Below are 26,239 nucleotides of genomic sequence, written 5' to 3'. Positions count from 1 at the left end.
TCCAAGGCTAGGACCATGGTTGGCCACCACGGGCCGTGTAGTTCTTCACGAACCATGGTGGGTTCCATGGTGGTGATTCCTGTAGACCTACCAGCAGGACCTATACCACGCCCATGTTTCACGAGATGTAATACACTCCTTAGACCGTGAAAAGTTCAGTGGAGGAAGATCTGAAACTCTTCCCTACATCTCCCAAAATCCAAGTCCAAGTCAATCATCACTAACACCATCACGAGCTTTGGTGAGCATCACGGACCGTGATAGGTCCTCTGTGGTGAGTTCCAGTTATAGTTTAATGAGGGGTAATTCGTTATTTTATCTCCTTTTTCATTAAAGTATGTGGACGTTTTTAGGACTAGATTCATTACGAAAATATCCTAAAAACTCCTAAACCTATTCTTTTTCCTCATTAATTCCCAATCAACTCTAAGATTTCTCTCTAAAGGTTCATTCAAGGTTACATATTCTTCATCAAGCTTTGCTAGGGTTTCTTTAAGTACAAGTTTTCTTTTTCAGTTCTAAGTTCAAATTCAATCAAGGTATGCAGGGATTGATCCATGGTCCCTTTCACCCATGGAGTCCTAAGGTTTTCATTCAAAATTTCATGAATTTCAATTGGGTTTGTAATCCTGATTTGATGAATTGCATTAGGCTATTTTAATAATGCTTTAATCATTATATATGGTCAATATAAGTATGTTTCTTCATGAATTACATGATTTTAAGTTGAATTATGATTTTTCATAAATGAACTTATTTTCAAAGATGATATTATGGAGTATGATTATGAAGTTCAATGATTTTAAGTTATTTTCATGGTTTTCACTCCAATTGACTATGATTATGAGTTTTACTTTAAATTCAAGTATTAATTATGATCATGAAGTATAATTACATTCAAGTTATGAATTTCATTCAAGTATGAAGAAATGAGGGCCCTATGAAGTGAACTAGGACCTAATGAAATGAATTATGCAAGTATGGTTTATTATGATGAAAGTCCAATACTCACATTGTAATTATGTTATGAAATAAGCCATTATATGATTTATGAAGCTTATGAATAAGTTATGATATATGCTAAGTATGATTACTATGTTATGTATTCCATGGGATTTGACTTAGCACCAAATTTAATTGAGGTAGGGCCCCTACCAAAAACCTTAGTAGCAACCTCAAGTCTCCTAAACTATGTTCCACCATTGGTTTCCTTCATGGATTAGCTAGTGGATCCACATATAGTGTATGTACATGACCCGCCTAGTGCGATAAAGTCTACCTAGGCAAGTACATTCCCCTTTCTTCTATTTTATGGGGAGACATTGGGATTCCATGTTATAGCTCGCATGGTCTTATAGTCGGTTGTGGTTCTATCCCACATATGTAAAATTTCTAATATACTTTGATGATTTCAACTATGTTATTCAAATGATTTGATTATTATGATTCTCTCATGACTTTACTCATCTTATCTTACCATGCATTTTACTTGATCACTGTATCTTATGATTTATATTATTTGTCATGTCCTCATACTTAGTACATTCAAAACTACTAACACATATTTGTTTCATATGTTGTCTCATAATGTAGGGGTTGAGGATCACATTCCCATGCATGGCTAGTAGAACTTATTCAGGCAAAGCTTTGGTGAGTCCTCATCCACCAAGGACTAGTTATGAGTCTTTTTTCTTCATTTCAAAGTCTTTGTTATATTTTATTTGAGGGTGAGCTAGGTACATGTCTTAGCCCCTGCCATTGTCATAAAGTAGAGGCATTTGTTAGACCTATGTCATGGAGTCTATTTATTCAAGTTACTCTTCTTCCTATGATTGCATTTAGACTCTTCTTATGTTATATTCCACCCTTAATTTACTTTATGTATGCTTTATGATATGTCAAGAGGCTTGGTTGGAGCCCCTTCGATATTTTGATTGTTGTGATATGACTAGGCCCTAAGTCGGGTCGTGACAATTTTGGTATCAGAGCATAAGGTTTAAGATGTCCTAGGGTATCCAATATGCCGCATCAAGTAGAGTCATTTATGGTTGTGAAGCGCGCCACAACTATGGATAGGAGGCTATAAGGCATTTTAGGATATTCTTACTTCATTTATGGTCTATGTCGTCCTATAAAGTCTACCCTAAGACTTCCTTTCCCTAACGATCTTCCATTATGATTTTCAAAAAATACATATAGGAAGACCATCTTTCCCAAGAGGTAACAATGCTAACAAAGCTCAGGCACTTCCGGCTCCTCAACACAATGGTCCCCTACCCGACTAAGTTACTAATGCAGAGTTCCATACCGCTATTATAATGCTATCCCAAGTGGTGGGTAACGAAGGGGTTGTGCTTCCTCCTAATGTTCCTACTCTGGCTTCTAAGGTGAGGCATTATGCAAATATGAACCCTCTAGAGTCTCATGCCTTAATAGTTGATGAGGATCCTCAAGAATTTATTAATGAGGTCTACAAGATAGTGAGAATTATGGAGGTGTGTTCGTAAGAGAAAGAGGAGATGATAGCTTACCAACTCAACAGTGTTGCTCAAGTTTGGTACACCAATGGAAGGTAGAGAGAGTGGATGAAGGTCTTATTGATTAAGAAACCTTCACACTTGATTTCCTTAATCTCTTTTTCCTCTTGAGCTAAGGGAAGCCAAGGTGTTGAAGTTCATCAATCTTTGAAAAGGCAAAATGGGGAGGAGGGACTATGCCCAGAAATTCACCAAGCTCTCTAAGTATGATCCTTCATTGGTTGTTTATCTTTGTGCCCGAATGAGTCAATTCATATCAGGGGTATGCGACTTGGTTGCTAAGGAATGTCAAACTACTATGCTTATCAAGGAAATAGAAATATCTCAGCTCATGACTTTTGTCAAGAAAATTGAGAGAGAGAAACTTAAAGAGATGAGAATAAGAGATTCTAAGAGAGCCCGGTATGAAGCTGGGTTCTCAAATGCTAGGTCCAGTGGTAGTAGTGGTCTTTCTCAATATGGAAAAAGTTTGGGAAAGAAGTTTGTAAGAGATAGGGTGCCATACCCTAAGACTTAAGAAGGATGTATGAATGTAACTAGCCCTTCAATTCCCAAGTGTGAAAAATATGGGAAGAATTATGGAGGGAGATGTTTGATGGTAGCAGGTGCTTGCTTCGAATGTGGAAAAATGGGATGTAGGCAACCCAAGTTCCCTCATGTTACTAAGAAGGGTTGAGAAGGTTGTCCTCAAGGCCAAGTACCTCAAGGTGGTGAAGCTCCATAAGGTACCTAAGATCAACTTAAGGGTGGTCAACACAACAACCGATTTTATGCTTTTCATATAGGCAAAAGGTGGAGGAGACACTCGATGTTGTTATCAATATGTTATAGTTCTTTCACTATAATTTTTATGCCTTGCTTGATCCAGATGCAAATTTGTCTTTTGTTACTTCTTATGTGGCTATGAGGTTTGATGTTACTCTCAAAATATTGATGGAGCTTTTTTCCATTTATACTCCTATAGTTGTGTCGGTTATGGTTAAAAGAGTCTACAGAAATTGTCCCATATCGGTTTTGCATAAAGTTATCTAGTGTGATATTGTTGAACATGACATGACCGACTTCGACATCATTCTTGGTATGGATTGGTTATATTCCTCTTATGAAACCATTGATTGTAGAACCCGTAGTGTCAAATTTTAATTTCCTAATGAGCCTATTCTTGAATTAAAGGGTAATGATTTGGTGGTTAAGGGATGATTCATTTCATGTCTTAAGGATAGGAAAATGATTTCCAAGGGTTGCATCTACCATCTAGTTTGGGTTAAAGATACTAACTTCGAGACTCCTACTCTTGAGTCATAATCAGTTGTTAATGAGTTTTCGGAAGTTTTTGCTGAAGACCTCCTAGGTGTTCCTCTCGAAAGGAAAATAAACTTTGGTATTAATCTCTTTCTTGATACGCAACCTATCTCTATTCCTTCTTACCGTATGGCTCTGGAGGTACTTAAGGATTTGAAAGAGCAATTGAAGAATTTGTTGGATAAGGGTTTTATAAGACCAACAATTTCACCTTGGGGTGCTCCAGTGTTGTTTGTTAGGAAGAAAGATAGGTAACTCTGAATGTTTATAGATTATCGGCAATTGAACGAGATCACAATTAAGAATGAGTATCACATCCCAAGGATTGATGACTTGTTTAGTCAACTTCAAGGGGTAAGCTACTTTTGTAAGATTGACCTCTGATCGGATTATCATTAACTCCGAGTGAGGGAGTGTAACATTCCAAAGACGGCTTTTAGAACTCGGTATGGTCATTTTAAATTTTTGGTTATATCTTTTGGACTAACAAATGCCCCTACAGCTTTTATGGATTTGATGAATAGGGTATTTAGGAAATATTTGGATATGTTTGTGATTGTCTTTAATAATGATATTTTGATTTACTCACAAAGTGAGGAAGAGCATGCCAATCATTTGAGTATTGCGTTGCAAATTCTCAAAGACCAACAGTTGTATGCAAAGTTTAGCAAATGTGATTTTTGGGTAAGGTCGGTTGCTTTCCTTGGTTGCATTGTTTCCATAGAAGGAATTCATACTTGCATGAAATTTATAGAATTAGTCGGTTACCCAAGTTATGAATGTCATGCAAGTATGAATTTGTTGGACCTATGTCATGGAGTCTATGTATTCAAGTTACTCTTGTTCCTATGATCACGTTTAGACTCTTTTTATGTTATATTCCGAACTTACTTTAATTTATGTATGCTTTATGATATGTCAAGAGGCTTGGTTGGAGCCCATTCGAGATTTTGATTGTCGTGTTACGACTAAGGCCTAGGTCGGGTTATGACAATATTGGTATCAGAGCATAAGGTTTAAGATGTCCTAGGGTGTCCAACATGCCGTATCAAGTAGAGTCATTTATGGTTGTGAAGCGCGCCACAACTATGGATAGGAGGTTATAAGGCATTTTAGGATATTCTCACTTCTTTTATGGTCTATGTCGTCCTATAGAGTCTACCCTAAGACTTTATTTCCCTAACGATCTTCCATTATGATTTTTAGAAAATGCATCTAGGAAGACCATCTTTCCCAAGAGGGAACAATGCTAATAAAGCTCAAGCACTTCCAGCTCCTCAACACAATGGTCCCCTACCCGACCAAGTTACTAATGCAGAGTTCAGTACCGCTATTACAATGCTATCCCAAGTGGTAGGTAGCGAAGGGGTTGTGCTTCCTCCTAATGTTCTTACTCCGGCTTCTAAGGTGAGGGATTATGAAAATATGAACCCTCTGGAGTCTCATGCCTCAATAGTTGATGAGGATCCTCAAGAATTTATTGATGAGGTTTATAAGATAGTGAGCATTATAGAGGTATGTTTGTAAGAGAAAGAGGAGATGGTGGCTTACCAACTCAACAGTGTTGCTCAAGTTTGGTACACTAATAGAAGGTAAAGAGAGTGGATGAAGGTCCTATTGAATGGGAAAACTTCACACTTGATTTTCTTGATCTCTTTTTCCTCTTGAGCTAAGGGAAGCCAAGGTGTTGGAGTTCATCAATCTTCGAAAAGGCAAAATGGGGATGAGGGACTAAGCCCGGAAATTTGCCAAGCTCTCCAAGTATGATCCTTCATTGGTTGTCGATCCTTATGCCTGAATGAGTTAATTCATATCAGGGGTATGTTACTTGGTTGCTAAGGAATGTCGTACCACTATGCTTATCAAGGAAATGGACATATCTCATCTTACCATGCACTTTACTTGATCATTGTATCTTATGATTTATATTATATGTCATGTTCTCATACTTAATACATTCAAAAGTACTAACGCATATTTTTTGCCTACATTATCTCATAATATAGGGTTGAGGATCACATTCCTAGGTGTAGTCAGTAGAGCTTATTCTGGCAATGCTTTGGTGAGTCCTCATCTATCAGGGACAAGTTATGAGTCATTTGTTTTCATTTCTAAGACTTTCTTATATTTAGTTTGAGGGTGAGCTAGGGACATATCTTAGCCTCCGCCATTGTCATTAAGTAGAGACATTTATTAGACCTATGTCTTGGAGTCTATGTAGTCAAGTTACTCTTCTTCCTATGATCACATTTAGACTCTTCTTATGTTATATTCTGCATACTTTACTTTATGTATGATTTATGATATGTTAAGAGGCCTAGTTGGAGCCCCTTCGGGGTTTTGATCACCGTGTTATGACTAGGCCCTATCTCGAGTTTTGGCAAACTTTGAATCAGAGCATAAGGTTTAAGATATCCTAGAATATCCAACATGCCTCGTCAAGTAGAGTCTTATTCATGGTTGTGAAGGGAATCACAACTATGGATAGGAGGCTATAAGGCATTTTAGGAAATTCTCACTTCTTTCATGGTCTATGTCTTGCTATAGAGTCTACCCTAAGACTTCTTTTCCCTAACGATCTTCCTTTGCGATTTTCAGAAAATGCCACAAAGAAGACCAACTTTTGCAAGAGGGAATAATGCTAATGAATATCAAGCTCCTCTGATACCTCAAGACAATGGTCCCATACCCGACCAAGTTACTAATGCGGAGTTTTGAACTGCTATTATTATTCTAGCCCATGTGGTGGCTAGCAAGGGGTTGCAGTTCCTCCCAATGATCCTACTCCAACTTCTAGGGTGAGGAATTTTGCTCCCTCAGGAGTTTTATAGATCAAAAGTTGATAAGTATCCTCAAGAATTCATTGATGAGGTTTACAAGATAGTGAGAATTATGTGGGTGTCTTCGGAAAAGAAACTAGAGTTGGCATCTTACAAACTCAAGGGTGTTGCTCAAGTTTGGTACACTCAATGGAAGGTAGAGAGGGTTTGAAGGTCCTATTGAGTGGGAAGCCTTCAAACTTGCTTTCCTTGATCACTTTTTCCCTCTTGAGCTAAGGGAAGCCAAGGTGTTTGAGTTCATCAATCTTCGACAAGGCAAATGGGTATGAGGGACTATGCCCTCAAATTCACCAAGCTATCCAAGTATGCTCCTTCATTGGTTGTTGATTCACATGCCCAAATACGTTAATTCATATCGAGGGTATCCGATTTGGTTGCTAAGGAATGTCGTAGCACTATGATTATCAAGGAAATGGACATATCTCGGCTCATGACTTTTTTAAGAAAATTGAGGGAGAGAAACTCAAAAATATAAGAATGAGAGATTCTAAGAGAGCCTGATATAAAGGTAGGTTCTAAAATTCAAGGTCCAGTGGTAGAAGCGGTCGTTCTCAACAAGGCTAAAGTTCGAGAAAGAAGTTTGTAAGTAATAGGGTTACATAACCTAAGACTCAAGGAGAAGGTATGAATTCTATTAACCCTTTATTTTCCAAGTGTGCAAAATATAGGAGGAATCATGGAGGGAGTTGTTTGATGGGAATAGGTGCTTGTTTTGGATGTCGCAAAATGGGACATAGGCAATCTGAGTGCCCTCATATTACCAACAAGGGTAGAGAAGGTCGTCCTCAAGGACAAGTTACTCAAGGTCGGAAAGCTCCATAAGTTGCCTAAGCTCAACCTAAGGAGGACCAATGCAACAACTGATTTTATGCTCTTCATGGTAGGCAAGAGGTAGAGGAGACTCCCGATGTTGTTACCAGTATTTTATGGGTCTTTCACTATGATGTTTATGCCTTGCTTGATCCAGGTGCAAATTTTTCTTTTGTTACTCCTTACGTAGCTATGAGGTTTGATGTTAGTCCTGAAATATCGATGGAGCCTTTTTTGTTTATACTCCCGTAGGATTGAACCTGACATGACCGACTTCGACATCATTCTTGGTATAGATTAATTACATGCCTCTTATGCAACCATTGATTGTAGAACCCATAGAGTCAAGTTTCAATTTCCTAATAAGCCTATTCTTGAATGGAAGGGTAATGATTCGGTTGTGAAGGGTCTATTCATTTTATATCTTAAGGCTGGAAAAATGATTTCCAAGAGATGCATCTACCATCTAGTTTGGGTTAGAGATACTAACTGTGGGACTCCTACTTTTGAGTCAGTTTTTCCCAAAGTCCTCCTATCTGTTCCTCCTGAAAGGAAAATAGACTTTGGTATTGATATCTTACCAGATAAGCATCCTATCTCTATTCGTCCTTATCGTATGGCTCTAGTGGAACTTAAGGAGTTGAAAGAGAAATTGAAGGATTTGTTGGATAAGAGTTTTATAAGACCAAGCATTTCACCTTGGAGTGCTCCCGTGTTGTTTGTTAGGAAGAAATATAGGTCACTCTGAATGTGTATAGATTATAAAAAATTGAACAAGGTCACAATTAAGAATAAGTATCTCATCCCAAGGTTTGATTACTATTTTGATCAACTTCTAGGGGCAAGCTACTTTTCTAAGATTGACCTCCGATCAGGTTATCATCAACTCCGAGTGAGGGAGTGTGATATTCCAAAGATGGCTTTTAGAACTCGATATGGTCATTTTGAATGTTTGGTTATGTCTTTTAGATTAACAAATGCCCCTACAACTTTTATGGATTTAATGAACAGGGAATTTAGGAAATATTTGGATATATTTGTGATTATCTTTATTGATGATATTTTGATTTACTCACAGAGTAATAAAAAGCATGCCAATCATTTGAGGATTGTGTTGTAAATTCTAAAAGACCGATAGTTGTATGCAAAGTTTAGGAAATGTAATTTTTGGATAAGGTTGGTTGCTTTCCTTGGTCATATTGTTTTTGAAGAACGAATTATGGTTGATCGAAAAAAGATCGAGGCAGCTAAATATTGGCCTAGACCGTTGAGTTCTTTTGATATTTAGAGTTTCTTGGGTTTAGCTGATTATTATAGATAGTTAGTGGAAGGTTTCTCTTCTATTGCTTCACCCTTGACTGCTTTGACTAAAAATAAGGCGAAGGAAGACTGTAAATCTATTGAAGTTTTTCTACGCCTATTTCTAAAGGGCGAAATGATCAACTAAACCTCTTATCAATGGGTATTAGGCATAAAAATTTGGGAAGTTTCTTGTCTTAGTTTCACTTCCTTGAACTGTCTGCTACAGATTCCCTCTGACTCATAGTTAAGATCTTCACTTTTTTCTATCCCAGTAGACGAGCGAGCGTCTCCCTAACCCTGGGAACTGGGGCTTGGCCTTTTTTTCTATTGCATAAAAGAGATCCCTTCCCCTCGATCACTAGTGGTTGCTTTCGATCTGAAGCATTCTAGTGACATGAAAGTTATGCTCGATGCTCTCTTTCCCCTACTATGGATTTACCTGGTGAGCACAACTGTTGCTCAGGTAGGTGGTGCCGGTTTCCATGACAAAAGCTTCCAAGATAGCATTGTAATGCTTCCAAGAGAGCATTGTAATGCTCATATGAGAAAAGCTTCCAAGAGTTGAAGGATAGACTTATTTTCATTGTGGTGTTGACTTTACCGAAAGGTTCCGATGGTTTTGTGGTGTATTGTAATGCTTCACTAGTTGGTATTGGTTGTGTGCTAATGCAAAATGGCAAAGTGATAGCTTATACATCAAGGCAACTTAAGGTGCATGAAAAGAATTACCCAACTTATGACTTGGAGTTGGCAGCGATGGTATTTTCTTTGATGTTGTGGAGACACTATCTCTGTGGTATCCATGTAGATGATTTCACTGATCACAAAAGTTTACAATACGTGTTCACTCAAAAGGACTTGAATCTTCGACAAAGGAGGTAGCTTGAACTGTTAAAGGATTATTACATAGTGTTCTATACCATCCGAGTAAGGCGAATATGGTTATTGATGCTCTTAGTAGATTTTCCATTAGCAGTGTTACCTATTTTGATGATGAGATGAAATAGTTAGTTTGAGATGTGCATAAATTAGCCCATTTGGGTGTTCGATTGGTTGAATCCAAAGATGGTGGGTGTTGTTGTGCAAAATGGTTCTGAGTATTCTCTTGTTGTAAATGCAAAGGCAAAGCAAAATGATGATCCTGCCTTAGTAAAGTTGCTCTGATAGGACCCAAGTTGTTATTTGCGGCTATGGAGAAGGTTAGACTCATCAGAGAACGATTGAAAATGGACCAAAGCTGACAAAATTTCTATTCAGATATGAGAAGAAGGGAGTTTGAATTTGAAATCAATGATTAGGTTTACTTGAAAATTTCAGCAATGAAAGGTATGATGTGTTTTGGAATGAAAAGGAAGCTAAGTCCCCGCTATGTTGGGCCATATCAGATTTGAGGTGAATTATTCAAGTGGCCTATGAGTTGGATTTGACTTCAAATTTGGAAATGGTGGATCCTATGTTCCATGTGTCATTATTGAGGACGTTTGTTGGTAATCCTAGCTCTATTGTTCCATTGGAAAACATTGAGGTTAAGGAGTCTTTCTTATGAAGAGGTTCTAGTTGAGATCTTGGACCGGCAAGTTAGAAAATTGAGAAATAAAGAAATAGCTTCAGTTAAAGTATTATGGAGGAACCAAGAGGTTGAGCGTGCTATATGGGAGGCTAAGGCAGTTATGATGTCTGGATAACATCATCTCTTTTCTTTCATGACTAGTTGTGGTATGTAGTTCCTTCATGATCCAATCATCCCAAATCATGTATTTCAGTTGCTTTCATGGATTCATGTGTATTCATGTTTATGAAATGAGTTTTAAAGTCATGATTTAGGTTGAGATTAAAGATTTCATATTTTATACATTATCGAGATGTTTTGTATTCATGCTGGGATATTATATTCCTTTTCTATTATAACCCAATCCCGTAGGCCGCGACTGGGGTCCGACCTAGACCTCCTATATATATAACTATTAGATAGAAAAACTATATCTATGAACCCTAGTGGGTGATAAAATTTTCATAAATGTGTAGCCTCTTTCATTTGCATCATTTCATGAAAGGGCAAGCAAGCCGACAAGGCTTCCATAGCATAATAACATTTACAACTTATCATACAACCATAATCGAACAAAACTCACACATAACCCACATACATATGTCTACAGACCTCTATGAATAGTAACAGCAACATATGGCGGGACAGGGCCCCCGTCGTACCCCTGAACAAACAAATATATACATAGGAGGACTAATACCCAAAAAAACTAGGCTCTAGAACAGTGGAGCACTTCCGACATAGCTGAGCAGAAATCCTAAGCTAGCGGATCTCTAAAATGAACATCTGTACCTGTGGGCATGAAATGCAGCCCCCCGAAGAAAGAGGGTCAGTACGATACATGTACTGAGTATATAAAGCATAAACTATCATAACTAAGACAACAACTGAAATAGGGATGCAGGGGGCAAGTATAACATTTACCCATCTACCATACCTACATCTTATAAAATAAAGGCATACATATTATCCCCGCATTACATATACCATCCACTTATGGATAAGACATGCCAAGAGAAGAGAAGAGTTAAGCCTTACATACCCTCTGCTTTTCATCATCTAGGAAATAGTGAGAGACAATAACTCAATTAGCATAGGAGCTCTCACTTCAAGAAGTAGATAGGAGTCATGAATCATATTCGGAGCTTCATGAGTAGATTTTTCCGCACATTTCATATATATATATATCATACTTACATCAGTGACATGCTATGAGAAAGGTGGATAGCCTCACATACTTACTACTTTCCCTAATATAGAAGGCTTGAGGGCCCTAGTTCAATTACTGTAAGAGTTCTTTCATCAAGGGGTAAATAAGAACTGTGAATTACGCTTGGCATTTATGAGTAGATTTACCCTCAAGCTCATATCATTCATTACTTAGCTTAAATACATGCTAAAAGAAAAGAAAAGATAAGCTTTACATACCTCTTATCGATTGCTTTTAACCCGGCTTATCTCGTTGTCCTCCGAACCTATTAACACGAAGGTATTACTAATATTAATAACCTTTAACTTTTAAGATTCTAAATATACAACCAAACACCCATAGGAATCAATTCCTTATTCTCCTTTCTTGACTAGTCTCGACTAGTCTATTAGTTAGTTAAGAAGTTAATGGAATTCGAGCAGCATCTCCTCTATAACTCACCCTATCCGAACTTCCAATTAACCTCCAAACCTTAGCATCCATATTAATCACAAAAACCATCATCCAATAAACACTTACACCACTTCAATATTACATAAAACAAGTCCCAAACAGCCCGCTCAAACTACGACTTCAAAATACGGTTTTCAATCTTTATTTTGTAAAATCTTAACTACACGAAATGGGATGTGATATGGCTGAAACAGCAGAACTTATACCTATATTTAGACATGTTTCCAGACCTGAAACACTACAAAACAACTCCCAATACAACCCCACAATAACAATGACACAAGTTAAACTTTAAGTCAACTAGAATACGCCAAAACAGTCCCTACACGACCTGCTACCTTCTTCAGCAGTAACATGCATATTTTTATATTTCCTACTCACATTAATACATGAATAACATGTCCAAACCCTTACCAAAATGTGGGAGAAGAGAACAAGCCATACCTTGCTAAAAATCAACTTCAGAAGCTTATTAACATACTGAAAGTTAGCGGACTGTTTGTGGCGCTACTCCGCTCAATTTGAGCCAACTCGTGGCTGCCTCTTTCTAGCTCTCACGTTATTTTCTCTCCATTTTTGTCTAAGTTCATTGCTGAAAATGACTCCTTAGTCATTAATTATGTATATATATACTTTATTGGAAAGTGACACATGGCAGCCCCTAGGGGTGACACATGGAAGCCCCCTAGGGCACCACCTCACCCATGCAGCCCCTCATATGCTGCCACATGGAAGTATGGGGCCCACCCCAAGTAGGTGAGTTACCTACTTTCTTCAAGTACGTGCATCACCTACTTGCTTTGAGTAGGTGTGTCATCTCCTTATTTCTCTTTTGTGAGTTTGTAATCTCGCCTCACTTTAAGAGCCTATGTATTCCTTGATACTTAAGATCGACGTGTACTCAAGTAGCTTAGTTATTCAAGACATCCAAGTCGGTGGATTACGCGAGTAAGTCGAGTCCTCTGACCCATTACTTGGCCTCCAACTCCTTCTGAATTCTCATAACTCTATTTCCAACCTTCATTATTATGAGGCATCACATCCTCCCTTCCTTAGAGTTATTTGGTAACTTTATAGATAATGTGGATCACATGATAGCTTTAGAGAAGCTAAATAGGTGTTCCCATGTACCAAAAGTGTAGGGCATAATATTTCCAATTCCATTCATGCTAGCTTGAGTCCCATTCGAGGAAGAATGTTCCCAAGGGGAAGATATTGTAAGACCCCAGAAGTTGGAAAGTTAGAAAAATGAGGAAAAAAAGATGAAATTCCAGAAAACTCAGCTTTTGGGCATCAGGTGGCCTTCACGAGACCAAATATGGGCCATAAAGAGGACCACGGACGGTGAAAGGCTATAGTGGTCCATGCCATGCTAAATAGTTGTAGAGGTGAGAGCCACGATAGGCCACCATAACCCGTGGTGCAATCCATGGACCGTTATGGATTCTGTGGTAAACATCTCTATAGACCCCTCTAAGAATCCCCCCTTTATGCCTCTAGTCCACGTACCGTAGAATTCTCCACAGACCATGAAGGTATCCGTGGAGGAACTTCTAAAACTTTCCTACAAACTCCAAAAAATTAAAGTTCAAGGCGACCACCATGGGTCGTGGTGCTCATGACAGGCTGTGGTGGGTCTCGTGGTGAGAAGCCCTTTCAAAACCCTTTTTCAGAAATTCCAAGTCCTTTACCATGGAGGGGACCACGGACCGTGGTACCCTTCAAGATCCGTCGCGATGTGTTATACCCCATACTTTTTTACCTTGGAATGTTCTTAAGCTTTTTAAGTTTCTTGAAAGATTCTTAAGCTTCTTAGAAGTCACCACGTGAGCCGGAGAATCTATAATGCTACCAAACAACTCTAAGGAAGGGAGAATGTGATACCCCATAGTAGCAAAGATTGGAAATATGGTTATAATAATTTGGAAGAAGTTGGGGGACAAGTAATGAGTCACAGGACTCGACTTAAGTAAGTAAGTTACCAACTTGAAAATCTTACATTCATAAGCTACTTGAGTTCATACCAAGCTTACATAGCAAGGATTACATAGGTTCATAAAGTAAGACGAGATTACAAACCCACGAGGAGAAGAAGAGAGCGACACGTGGAAGCAAGAAGGAGTTTTGTAAATTAATTATATAGGGTGTACCATGATGTTATTAAGGTGTTAGTAATGAAAATTTATGGTTTGGAGCATCCCAAAACTTTATCAAACAGCCATGAAGTTTTAGGCGCGCTAAAGGAACTTCCGAGGCAAGTTTCGACGAGTTTGATGCGGTTTGGGCAAGGTAAGGGTTTCTCTTTTAAATTGGAGTTTATGATAATGTTATGAGGTATATTAAATGTCTTAAATAAGGTTGGAAGTGGAAAATTGCATAAGGATGCTTGACGTTTGAAATAAAATAAATTGAAGTTGTTATAGTTAAACCGAAGTCGAGTAGTGTATTGTGATTGTGGTGCTGCGGTTGAAGCTGGTTGTATGGAGTGTTGCATGGATGGAAAGTGTTCTAAAAGGGTGTGTTTACTTCTGGTTGCAGCCACACAACCCTCCATTTTGTATTGTTAAAGGTTTTATGAAATAAAGGTTAAAAACTCTATTTTGGTATCGTAGTTTTAAGCTGGTTGTTTGGAGTTGTATTGAATAATGTTGAGGCTATTTGATTGTATATATAGATGCTGGTTGTTTTAATATGGATGCTAAGATTAGCAGTTGGATAGGGAAAGTTATAGGGGAGATGTTGCCCGATTTTTGGTAACTTCAGAACTAGTAATGAACTAGTCGAGGGAAATGGATAAGGGAACTATTCCTATGGATACTTGGTTGTAGAGTTGGAAGTTGGAAAGTGGAAGGTTATTAATCTTAATATTGCTTCCCTGTTAAATAGGTACAAGATACGACGGGGCGAACGTGGTTAAGAGTAATCCGTAAAAGGTATGTGAAGCTACCTTCTTTCTCTTGGCATGTTTTTGGCATAAATATGTAGTGTTATCCTTCTTTTATTTTGGCATGTATTAGACGTAAGTTATGATCGATATGTATATGAAGCTTGGGGTAATTCTATTCATGACCTCTGAACATGATGCATGACTTATAATTCTGGTTTACTTATGAATGTTAAGGCTCTTAAGGTAGTTGAGTTATCACCCTCGAGCCTTCTATATGTGAAATAGTAATGGGATGCATAGGAAGCATGAACTATAATCCTTATTCACTTCTTGATATTAAAGTTCTTGAAGTAGTTTAACTACTACCCTCGAGTCTCCTATATGATAAATACTAATTGAATGAATAAGCTCTTATTCATAAGGGTCTCTACGATGACGAGCGTCTCCAATTCCATAAGCTGTTTAGCTTTGTCGCGATACACATCTACTATTCTTGAGACTCCAGCTGATATGATTCCTAATGAAATTTGGAAGGTACTCAGGATGATTACTACTCCGATCTTCAAGTGACAGTTCACTTGACTATTTCATTGAGTCTTGGATGATGTTTTAAGTTGCATATGGTTTCTCACTACTCTACTCGTATATGCCGTAACCCTTCTTTCTTTGCATCCTATGATGGGCCAAAAATTATATCAGGCACAACTTTACTACTCCTTCATCGAGTCCCGATCCGAGTATGTATATATATATGTATGAAGTATATGATGATAAAATACCATATATGATGAAGTAAACAATATAATGATGTTGTATGTGATGAAGTTATTCATCGAGCCCCGAGCCAAATATATATATATATATATATATGATGACATGATAAAAATATAGATCGACCCGTATGTTTCTCGGCATTATTTTAAATTATGGATTAGGCCGAATGTTTTTCGGTATATTTTATTATGTGATAATAGCACTGAGTCCCTAATGGGCCGGGTGCGGTACGATATGTACATTACTCTTTCACTGAAGCCCTCACTAATGGGCCGGATATGATAGATATGCATGCATATGAAACCATAGTGATGTACTTATAATGTATGAGATGATGTCGTATACGATGGTATGATACCGTATATGATGATATGGTAACATCGAGTCCTATAGCGGACCGGAGTGATATGTGAGGATGATATACATGCCCTCTTTTCATAAGATGCAGGTATAGTAAATTATTAACTGTTATACTTGTTTCATGCATCCCTATCTCAGTTGTTGTTTCAGTTATGATATGTTATACCTTATATACTTAGTACATATATCGTACTGACCCCCTTTTCTTCGGGGGGGGGGCTGTGTTTCATTCCCGTAGGTACAAATATTCATTTCAGCTCGCATAGTCTTATTGTCGTGTATGGTTCCTATCCCACATATGTATACTATCCTTATGTTCTCTTATGATTTCAAATATGTCCTTTAAAATTCTTTGATCATGAAGTAGAATAAAAATGTAAAGTTGTAAATTGAAAGGAAGAGTAGACAGGAAAGTGTAATAGGGGAAATTCTAGTGAACGTACGAGGTAAGTCCATTTTCATACTATTGATTGTGGGTGCCCTGTGTGGCTGCGATATGATGTGATATGATACATATATATGTATTTTTATACATATTGGCCCTGTGAGGCACTATTGGTATTTTCTGCATGCAGGTTTGAGATAGTAAGAAATACAGAGGAAACTCTGCCCAAATTTTCCTAGAAATAAAAAGAAAATGAGATACAGGATTGTAGTATGTCTTGAAAGGTCGTACCCATAATAATGATGAGATTTGGCTAAACCATGAGTATGGATGACCTCGAGAAATAAGTTAATTGTTGAATTGATTGAAATAGAAACTAGGAGGTCGATATTGATATGGTAAACCAAAGTTGGAAAAGACTTGTGACCCTAGGGAGATGATTTAGAGAAGACTAGTAGTTCTGGATAGAACAATATATTAAGGCACCAAAGAAATTGATACACAGGGATAAATTGTGATGAACTATAACTAAAAGGAGTAACAGTATGATTAAGACAAGAGTGCAAGGGAAACAGAATTGTGACGGATATGAAGTATTAATAAGACAGTTTGGGAGATATTAAGGATAAGACTAACTAAGAAGGGTAAGTAACCCATAGTAAGGATCGTGAAAAAGGTTAAGAAGTGTTATACTATGGGGTGGAATATAAACAGGACATGATGTGAATATAATGAGGATTGTTATGAAAATGAGTAAAGCCTAGTGAGAAAGTGGCTAGTGATAGGACGTGGTCCGTGTAATAAGAATACAAGGGTAAGTGTGAAATGGAAAAGAGGGCTATGGAACAAATAAGAAACACTTATCAAGTTCCGTAGGGAAAGTTGCGAATAAAGATTATGCGATAATGGAAATGATAGCGAGCACAAGGAAAGAAAGAATAACTGAAAGGAGTAAGCAAGAAGAAAGCGAGATGATAGTGTAACAATAGGTCATGACATGTGTAGCCGAAGATACGAATGCTAAAAGTGACAAAACTATGAAATACCAAGCTGTAGAAGGATGAGCAATGAGGTAGAATGGGTGTTAGGGATGATTGGTATGATACAAATAAAGATGGATGGACAGAATATATTTTGGAAATGAGAAAAAGGATTATGTGGAGGTAATGCATTAATACAGAGGTAGTATAAGATCCCTTTTGTGTGGAATAAAAGATAGACATAGACGGCATAAATAATAAGAAAAATCTTCGGAAGCACCCAAGATAGATATGATTAGATGAATGCAGATACGGAATGAAAGGGGAACGTATGATATGTACTTAAAAGTGCAATACGACTAAATGGTTATAAGGTAAGGCCCTGATTGAGGCGAACTTGGTATGTTGTTGAGGAAATTAAAAGCTGGTGTTGGGTAGACAGTAAGGGAAAGGGGTATAAGGTATAAAGGGATGGCGTGTGCACATAACATCACCCCGACAATAGTGGAATCCTTAAGAGACAAAGATGGTAAACTTAAGGAATAAATGGTGCAATATACATTCATCCCTAGAAACAAAGGATGTAGGTTGGGATAAAGCTACTCTTGTAAGAGAACCTTGGACAATTATCATCAGAATACAAGTATTGCCTAATTGAAATTGGAACGACTAAAAGTGCTAATTAACTTTTGATAAAGATAAGTGAAGTGTGGCCTTGGATGAGTTGTTCCATGGGTCACATTACACAAGTACAAATTAATAGATGAGATGTCGCACTATGTATGGAAAGGTTCTCGTCACTTCATAACTTAGTCAAGGTTTCGTACGTATAGAATCAAGTTATAAAGGATGAAGAAAGAGATGGACATGATACGATATCAAGCGGATTGGGAAAAGAGATTGGATGAGTTTTGAGATTGGACAAAGGTATAAGTACCCCCTCTTAAGGGGGGAAGCGGGTGAGAAGAATACAGGGGCAAGATGAAAATAATGAATACTATAATATAGCGGACATGGATGTTTAAACTTCAAGAAGATCCCGTGATGAAGCAAGTTAGAAGGGCTACAAACCAACAATAATGGGATAAAAGTCGAAATGGTATTTAAGGCGGTGTCAAGAAGTTTTTGGCAAAACCCTGCATGACATAACGTTAGAAGATGAGTGTGTGTAAAAAAACAAAGGGAACAACCAGGGAAGGGTATCAAATAACTCAAGAGATCGTGTGAAGGATAACGATACCATGCGGGGTCAAAAGCCAAGATGTTGGCTATAGCGTTGGTCAGAAATGATATTGCGATAGATAAATAACCAAGGAAAAGGGACAGCAAGCCTCTTATGATTGGAAGTGAGAATAGCAAGGAGTGAATAAAATAAAAGAAATAAGTATGATAAGATGGGACAAGCGAGTTTCAATGTGAATAAGATAGGTGAAGCAAAATAAACCCGAAGACAAAAAGACTACATCTACCTCATATAAGTTGTACCGACAGGGTTATGCAACCTATGAATATGTATGTGTTACGTATAGGGCCAAGTGAGTAAGTACGTAGTAAAAGGAATAAGGGTTTGATAAGGACAATACAATTATAATATTTTAGATACGTTAAAGAGAGGTAGAGAAGAGATATCCGTACTTGTTCCCTATATCCAAAGGTAGTCTAAACTCCTAAAGGGATTGGTAGACAAAGGTTATTGAGAACTCCCAAAAATCCTCATAAAACCCTATAAGATGAGTTAACATTCGAGGACGAATGTTCTAAAGGGAGGAAGAATGTTATACCCCATACTTTTGTACATTGGAACATTCTTAAGCTTCTTAAGTTTTTAAAGATTCTTAAGCTTTTTAAGTTTCTTGAAAGGTTCTTAAGCTTCTTAGAAGTCACCACGTGAGCCGTAGAATCTATAACGCTACCAAATAACTCTAAGGAAGGGAGAATGTGACACCCCATAGTAGGGAAGATTGGAAATATGGTTATAAGAATCCGGAAGAAGTTGGAGGCCAAGTAATGAGTCGTAGGACTCGACTTATGTACGTAAGCTACCAACTTAAAAATCTTACATTCTTAAGCTACTTGAGTTCATACCAAACTTACGTAGTAAGGATTACATAGGTTCGTAAAGTAATACGAGATTACGAACCTATAAGGAGAAGAAGAGAGCAACATATGGAAGCAAGAGATACTGTCATGTGGAAGCAGCTAGAGGTGACACGTGGCAGCAGCTGCAGTAAGAGGGTGGGCCCCACCTGCCATATGGCAGCCCATGAAGGGTGGTGCGATATGTTGGCCCAATAAGGGCTTGACACGTGTCACTACTTAGGGGTTGACACGTGTCACCCCTTAAAGTAGCCTATATATGTATGATTATAACTTTTTATTTCCATCCTTATCTCATAAGTCATCTTTATCAAAAGAAAATTCTAGAAAGAAGAAAAGAGAAAAGAAACTTGAGCTAGAGAGAAGAGAGAGCTTCGGTTTTGGGGAGAAAAAGAGGTAAGTTCTTTGATTTTGTTCTGTGAATTAATTATCTAGGGTATACCATGATGTTATTAAAGTGTTAATAATGAAAATTTATGGTTTGTAGAAGCCCAAAACATTATCAAACAGCCATGAAGTTTTAGGCGCGCTAAAGGAACTTCCGAGGCAAGTTTCGACAAGTTTGATGAGGTTCGGGCAAGGTAAGGGTTTCTATTTAAAATTGGAGTTTATGATGATGTTATGAGGTATATTACATGTCTTAAATAAGGTTGGAAGTGGAAAATTGTTTAAGGATGCTTGACGTTTGAAATAAACTAAATTGAAGTTGTTATAGTTAAACCGAAGTTGAGTAGTGTGTTGTGACTGTGATGCTGCGGTTGCAGCTAGTTGGATGGCGTGTTGCAGGGATGGAAAGTGTTCTAAAATTGGTGTGGATACTTCTGGTTGCAGCCACATAACCCTCCGTTTCATATTGTTAAAGGTTTTATGAAATAAAGGTTAAAAACTCTATTTTGGTATCGTAGTTTTGAGCTAGTTGTTTGGAGTTGTATTGAGTAATGTTGAGGCTATTTGATTTTATATATAGCATCTGGTTGTTTTTGGTAATATGGCTGCTAAGATTAGCAGTTGGACAGTTCAAGCTATAGGGGAGATGCTGCTCGATTTCCGGTAACTTCAGAACAAATAATGAACTAGTTGAGGGAAATGGATAAGGGAACTATTCCTATGGATACTTGGATGTAGAGTTAGAAGTTGGAGGGTTATTAATCTTAGTATTTCATCCATGTTAAATAGGTACAAGAGACAACGGGGCGAACGTGGTTAAGAGTAATCCATAAGAAGTATGTGAAGCTACCTTCTTTCTCTTGGCATGTTTTTGACATAAGTATGTAGAGCTATCCTTTTTTTCTTTTGGCATGTCTTAGATATAAGTTATGATCCATATGTATATGAAGCTTGGGGTAATTCTATTCATGAGCTCTGAACATGATGCATGACTCATAATTCTGGTTTACTTATGAATGTTAAGGCTCTTAAGGTAGTTGAATTATCACCCTCGAGCCTTCTATATGTGAAATAGTAATGGGATGCATAGAAAGCATGAACTATAATCCGTATTCACTTCTTGATATTAAAGTTCTTGAAGTAGTTGAACTACTACCCTCGAGTCTCCTATATGATAAATACTAATTGAATGCATAAGCTCTTATTCCTAAGGGTCTCTACGATGACGAACATCTCCAATTCCATAAGTTTTTTAGCTTTGTCTTGATACATGTCTACGATTCCTGAGATTCTAGCTGATATGATTCCTAACAACATTTAAAAGGTACTCAGGACGATTACTACTCTGGTCTTTAAGTGACGGTTCACTTGACTGTTTCATTGAGTCTTGGATGATGTTTTAAGTTGCATATGGTTTCTCACTACTCTACTCGTCCATGCCATAACCCTTCTTTCTCTGCATCCTACAATGGGCTGGAAATTATATCGGGCGCAGCTTTACTACTCCTTCACCGAGTCTCGGGCCAGGTATGTATATACATATGTATGAAGTATACAATGATACAATGTTGTATATGATGAAGTGAAGAATACGATGACGCCGTATGTGATGAAATTATCCACCGAGTTGTGGGCCGGATATATATATATATATATGATGTCATGATGAAAATATAGATCAAGCCATACGTTCCTTAATATTATTTTGAATTATGTATCGGTCCGAACGTTCCTCGGTATATTTTACTATGTGATAATGGCATTGAGTCCGTAATGGGCCAGGTGCGGTATGATATGTATACTACTTTTTCACCGAGTCCCTCACTAAAGGGCTGGATACGATAAATAGGCAGACATATGAAAACATAGTAATGTATTTGTAATGTATGAGATGATGCTGTATACGATGGTATGATGCCGTATATGATGATATAGTAACACCGAGTCCCATAGCGGGCCGGGAGTGACATGTGAGGATGATATACATTCCCTTTTTTCATAAGATGCAGGTATAGTAAATTGTTAACTGTTATACTTATTTCATGCATTCCTATCTCAGTTGTTGTTTTAATTATGATATGTTATGCTTTATATACTCAATACATATATCGTACTGACTCCCTTTTCTTTGGGGGGCTGTGTTTCATTCTCGCAGGTACAGATGTTCATTTCAGAGATCTGTCAGCTTAGGATTTCCGCTCAGCTATTTTGGAAGTGCTCCACTATTTTGGAGCCTAACATTTTGGTAATGGTCCTCCTATGTGTATATTTGTTTGTTCACGGGTACAGCGGGGGCTCTGTTCTACCATATGTTACCTTTACTATTCTTAGAGGTCGATGGACATATATATGTGGGTTGTATATGTATGCGTGTACAGTTTCCCTCATATGCTATGATAGCCTCGTCGGCGTATATGTAATCTTGCCTGTTGATACATTATAACTCAAACTTGGGAAAGGTTTACTTATAATTAGCAGGGTTATATGTAAGTGTCCAGTTCGGGCACCCGTCATGGCCTACAGGGTTCGGTCGTGACACGATGGCCCATTATGGGTCCTGAATTTAGCTTTGATGAAGGTTATTCAAGTCTTTTCCCTTGATATCATTAATGATTGTGGATGATTTATGGGACTAAGTTCATGCCTATTAACTATCCTAAAACATTCTAACTCTCTCATTCTCTCTTGACTGCCAAAATCCCAAAGTCTTTTTTCCTAAGTCTTCTCTCAAAATTTTCTTCTCTTTCAAGCAAATTCAATAAGATTTTTGAAGGTCAAGCTTTCAATCTCTACAAGCTAGGGCTATTCAAGGTTAATGTATGTGGGACTTCATTTAGGGGTACCTTTTACCCATGGAATTCTAAAGACTTCTCCTCAAATCCTATTTTAATTTCTTCAATTAAAAGCCCTAATTTTATGATTTGCATTGGGTCTTCTCAGTTATGATATATTTCAATTTTATTAATCTAATTATGAAAAATTCACACATATTACATGATTTCAAGTTGAATTTTAATGACCCATCTTTTATGCTAGTTTCAAGTATGATTTATGAGATATGATCATGATTTTTGAGTTCTATTTTATGAAAGCTTTATGCTATGAATTAAAGATGTTTTATGACAAGAAGTTCATGAATGATGATTCTATAATGTTTCAAGCAAAGTTAAAGATAGAGCAAGTTAAGTCATTAACAATGTTTATGATCAAAGATATCTAATAATGGAAGGCCTACACCCACATTGCATGAGTTATGTGATAGATGAGCTAATCCTATGATTTTACGAGATGAGGGTAAATAAGCTATTTTATGATGTTTTATAGAGATGGATTGATAGGTAGTTACAATCTTTCCCTATGATATGTATGATCATGTTTTATGAGTTCCGTTGGGATATTAACTAAGTACCTAGAAAATATGTAGATGGGGTTTAGTCCGGTAACGCAGTTAGTTACCCAAGAGAATCCTAGTAGCAACCTTTAGTCCTAAATTACGTTGCTCATATAGGTATATATATGTCAATATAACGAAGCTAGTGCATCCACATAGCCCAGTTAAAAGAGTTACTTAGGGAGTATATCCTAACAAGGTAGTCTCCCTTGTCGCGATCCAAGAGTCATTAGATTCCATGTATTAGCACGTATGGTCTTATATATTGGTTAAAGGTCATATCCTACATAGTTTCAGTTGAGGTATGATTTCTTATGATGTTTAGGAGCTTCTTTTGATGTATTGACCAATAAGATAAATTTTTTAACGTTGGTATGATTTTAGACATGTTTTAAAGATATTGGTCTTGCATCTCATGATTCAGTCATATGATTATTGTTCATGCAATTCTCATATACTTAGTGCATTCCATCTACTAACACATACTTTTTTCCTGCACTGTATCATAATATAGGGACTGACGATCATGCTCATCCTTCTCCCGCTCATAGCTAGAGTTTGCTATTATCTTTTTATTGGTGAGTCATCATAGTTTGAGGACATGACAAGTATTTTTCATCTAAAAATCATACTTCATTTCTCTATGTTGTCTATTGGTTGATCTAGGAGATTGTGTCATGCCCCCATCTAGTATTAGAGGCATGTTAGTTAGTACAAGTCTATGGTGTCATTTTTCTATTTTGAGACTTACATTTTATATGAGATTTTGCTCTTGTATAATGAGTTAGCTTTGTCTCTTAATTTCCTTATGTATGCTCACAAAAGATATGTTAAGAGTCTTAGTTGGAGTCCTTCGAAATTTTAATTATTGTGTTATGACTAGGCCCTAGGTCGGGTCATGACATTAAAAAGGAAAATGAAGATCGGAAGACGAAGGTGACAGTCCTTCGTCTGGCTATTGTAAATCTGCCCGAAGGAGGCAAAATACATGCCAAGATCAAAGTTCCTAAACCCAAGTCTTTTAATGGGGTTTGTGGTGCCAAAGAACTAGAAAATTTCTTGTGGGATCTGGAGCATTACCTTGCTAGTGCTCGTGTCCCTGTAAATGAAAAGTTTACAATTGCAGTTAGATACTTTTGTGGTGATGCCATTCTATGGTGCTGAACAAAGAATGTTGATGATGAGAGTGCAAACAGGCCCAAGGTTGATACTTGAGAAAAGAACTTAGGGAGGAACTTCATGAAGAATTCCTACCAAGTAACTCATCAAGGGTTGTTAGGGAGAGGTTCAAACATTTAAAACAAGTTGGATCCATTTGAGAGTATCTGAAGAAATTCACATCACTGTTGTTGGATATTCAGAACATGCTCTACTGGCCGAAGAAGAGAAACAAAAGAAGGGAAAAGGACAAGAAATTGTTGTTTATGTTAATCCTTTGTGTTTTCTAAACATTTTGTCTAGTGTTAGTAAAATGGACATAGACGAAGATGTTGTTGCTGATGTTGCCTACATAAATGTTGCTGAAATGGTGGATGATTTATTAGATGTCTATGGGACTCTAACGTACATCAACATGATGATCGAGAACAAGAGCGTGATTATGATGGCGGATACTGGTGCGACTCATACTTTTGTTGCCTCAAAAAAAACTTAAAGAGTATGGTTTGAAGGTGACTGATTGTGCAACGAGGATGGAGGCAGTAAATATTTCCACATAACCAGGGTTTGGCATGGCTCTTGATGTGCTTCAGACAATAGGACACTGGTCTAGTGTGCATAATTTGATTATTGTACCACTTGATAATTACAAATTGTTGTTGGGAATCAACTTTATGAGGAAATTTAGCATTGGTCATTTTCCTCATTTAGATGGTCTAATGTTTATGGGTGAGAAGGACCCTAAATTCGTGAAAGGAATCCACCCTTTTGAATAGAGAAGTAAGAAGAATACTGGAATTTTTGCACTACTATCTGCTATGGCTTCTGAGAAAGGCTTGAAAAGGGGTGAACCGTCTTATCTTGCTATCTTAGTTGAAGTGAAGCCAGATATGTAGATTAAAGTTCCATATGTTGTTGCTAAGTCACTAATCGAGTACAAGGATGTCATGCCTTTGAAACTGCCTAAAGAGTTGCCTCTAAGGAGAGAAATTGATCACAGGATTAAAAGGATTCCTAGATCAGTTCCACCAAAAAAACCTCTTTACCACATGACCCCATTAGAGTTGAATAAACTTCGCAAGCAATTGTCTAAGTTTCTTGATGTTGGGATGATTCAACTTTCGAAGGCTCCATTTGGTGAACCTATCCTATTCCAAAAGAATCAAGACGGCAGTCTGAGTATGTGTATTGATTACAGGGCATTGATCAAAGTGAATGTGAAGAACAAGTATCTGGTGCTGCTGTTTCAAGGCTTGTTGGATAGGTTGTCTAAGGGTAGTTTCTTTTCAAAGTTAGATTTATGGTCTAGCTATTGGCAAGTGCACATAGATGAGGGGCATGCCCCAAAGATCACTTGCATTACCAGATATGGTAGTTATGAATTCCTTATAATATCATTTTGGCTGACTAATGCCCCGACTACTTTCTACAACTTAATGAACAATGTACTTTATAAGTATCATCATGAATTTGTAGTAGTCTACTTAGATGATATAGTCAAATATAGTAGGACTATAGAAGATCATCTATTATATTTAGAAAAGATGCTGCAATGACTTAGAGAATACCAACTCTATGTCAAATTAGAAAAATATGAGTTTGCTAATTGCGAAATAAAGTTTCTTGTTCATTTGTTAATCAAAAACCAAGTGCGCATGGACCCTAAGAAAGTTCAAGAAATTGTTGAATGGTAAGCACCCTGTGAGGTTAAACAACTGAGATCATTTTTAGGACTTGCAAACTACAATAGGAAGATCGTAGCATGCTTTTCAAAGAAGGCTGCCCCATTGAAGGATTTTTTAAGAAGAACATGAAAT

General features: G+C 37.4%; 1 protein-coding gene across 12 annotated transcripts in view; it reads right to left on the bottom strand.

Moving 5' to 3' along the window:
* The window catches only part of LOC129877874 (uncharacterized), a 103,661-nt gene that overhangs the window by 13,954 nt on the left and 63,468 nt on the right, over nucleotides 1–26,239 (bottom strand). The window contains exon 6 of one of the 12 annotated variants that reach the window (XR_008763651.1): nucleotides 11,768–11,815. The exons of 10 other annotated variants lie outside the window; for them this stretch is intronic. The gene's annotated coding sequence lies outside the window, so the exon portion shown is untranslated. Of the gene's footprint in view, nucleotides 1–11,767; nucleotides 11,816–26,239 lie in introns of those variants that run through there. One more of the 12 variants, XR_008763644.1, reaches the window with a different exon arrangement.

Source organism: Solanum dulcamara, chromosome 12, assembly GCF_947179165.1.
Source record: "Solanum dulcamara chromosome 12, daSolDulc1.2, whole genome shotgun sequence".
NCBI lineage: Eukaryota > Viridiplantae > Streptophyta > Magnoliopsida > Solanales > Solanaceae > Solanum > Solanum dulcamara.
The sequence above is the reverse complement of the archived record's forward strand: the minus strand, read 5'-3'. Positions and strand labels throughout refer to the sequence as shown.